This window comes from Penaeus monodon, chromosome 1 (assembly GCF_015228065.2).
Source record: "Penaeus monodon isolate SGIC_2016 chromosome 1, NSTDA_Pmon_1, whole genome shotgun sequence".
Classification (NCBI taxonomy): Eukaryota; Metazoa; Arthropoda; class Malacostraca; order Decapoda; family Penaeidae; genus Penaeus; species Penaeus monodon.
Window position 1 is genome coordinate 42,314,492 of NC_051386.1, and position 2,500 is coordinate 42,316,991.

The window sequence follows — 2,500 nt, forward strand, 5'->3', positions numbered from 1 at the left end:
CTCACTTCTTCCGCCCTCTCTGTCCTCCCCTCTCACTCATGCTCCCCTTTTCCCTCACTCTTTGTTTCTTCTTCTCTTTCTCCGTTTCTTCACCCTCCCCCTCTCCCTTAACCTCTCTCACTTTCTCTTTCCTTCACCCACTCTTTACCACTTTACGCCCTCTCTATTTCTTACTCTTATCCTCTCTCTCTCTTCTTCCCTTATACTCTCTTGCTCAAATTCTGTGCCTTTTTCCCTTTCGTTTCCTGTCTACTTCTGCTTCATTCTCTCCCTCTCCCTCTGCCTTCTCTCTACCTCGTCCTCTCATTCTCCTTTATTCCATTATTCCTTCTCCCTCTCTTTCTACCTCGTCCTTTCCCTCCTCTCTTCTCCCAAACCTACTCCCTCTCCCTTTTCCTTACCCTTCCCCGCTCCCTCGCAGCTCTCCCTGTTACTCTTCCTCACCCCTCCCACTTCCCTCTCCCTTTCCTTCTCTCTTACTCTTTCTTCCGTCCTCTCCATTACTTTATCTCTTTCCCTCTCCTTCCCCTTCATCCTTCCACTCTCTCTTATCGTGTCCTTCCTGATCTCCCCTCATTCCCTTTCCCTCACCCTCGCCATCTAACTCTTCTTCTCGTTTACTGTCACCCTCTCCCTCTCCCTCAACCTCTCCCCTCTCTTTCGCCCTCTCCCCCTCTCCCTCCCCCTCTCCTTCTCTCCCCCTCTCCTTCTCTCCCTCTCCCTCTCTTTCTTCCCCCCACCTCTTTCTCTCCTTCCCCCTCTTCTTCTCTCCCTCTCCTGATGCCCAACCTCCTGCTAATGGATTTCCGACTGCGCTGTCACCAAGAAGGGCGAGTGTGTTTGCCTGGGTGTATGTTTCTGCACCACTGATGAGCCCTTCCCCCCCTCCTCCTCCTCCTCTCCTCCTCCTCCTCCTCCTCCTCCTCCTCCTCCTTCTCCTCCTCCTCCTTCTCCTCCTTCTCCTCGTCGTCCTCCTCCTCCTCTCCCTACACTTTCTACCTCCTCCCTTCCCTTCTCCCTTTCGCGTCGTATAAACACCCCTATATATATTTTTTTTTTTTTTTTTTTTTTTAGATAGGTTATATGTCGGTATGTATTTCTCTTTGTTACATTGTAGGTCTAGTTTCAGGTCTGTTCATTTTTTTTTCTTTCTTTCTGCTCTTTCTCCCTTGTTTTCCTTTCTTCCATTACGTCTTTATTTTCTTTTCTTTTTTCTCCTTCTTCGCACTTGCATCATCACCAAACTAGTTATATTTCTACTTTGAATTGCCGTCAGGATATAAACGTGGAAGGGAAAGGAAGAGATAGAGGGAGAAGGAAGGAGAGAAAGAATGATAAGGAGAAAGGGAGGAGGACGAGAAGAGAGAGAAATCATATTGATAGATATTGATAATGATAATAATATCAAAAATGATAATAGAAGAAATAAAGATGATGATAAATACAAACAGCAATATTGATAATGATGATAATGAAGATGATAACAATAATGATGATAATATTGGATGATGATAATGGTCGAACTGATAATAAGAATAAACACAATAACAATGATGATAATGTGATAATGATAATGATGATAAGCATCATCATCATCAAAGAATAATAATGATGATGATATAATGATAATGATAAGAAGAATACTGTTAATGATAATAATAAAAAAATAACAACAACAACAACAACAAAAATGATAATAATCATAATAATCATAATAACGATAATAATGATGATAATGATTATGATAATAATGACAATAATAATAATAATGATAATGATAATAATAATAATAACAATAACAATAATAATAATAATAATAACAATAATAATAATGATATATAATAGTATAATAAATAATAATATAATAATAAAATAATAATAATATAATAATATAATAAATAATAATAATAATAATAATAATAATAATAATAATAATGATAACAATAATGACTAATAATAATACTGCTACCACTATTACTACTACTACTACTACTACTACTACTACTACTAATAATAATAATAATAATAATAATAATAATAATAATAAACAATAATTATATTAATAATAATAATAATGAAAATGATAATAATAATAATAATAATAATAATAATAATAATAATAATAATATTAATAATAATAATAATAATGATAATAATAATAATAATAATAATAATAATAATAATAATAATAATAATAATAACAATAACAAGAGCAAATAATAATGGTAATCATAAAATAAAAACATATAATTAACAATATTTTTTTTATTCATTGTTATTCTTATTCATCTTATTAAAATAAGATGAATAAGAATAACAATGAGTATAAAAATAATAAGAAGAACAAGAATAAGAACAATGATAGTAATGATAGTCAGAAAAAATAACAATAATAATGATGAATATATCCATATCAACACATAAATAGAATAAACAAATAAACAAGACCACAATGAATCGTAAAAATAGCAAGTCGACCGAAGAACAAAACACAAACATT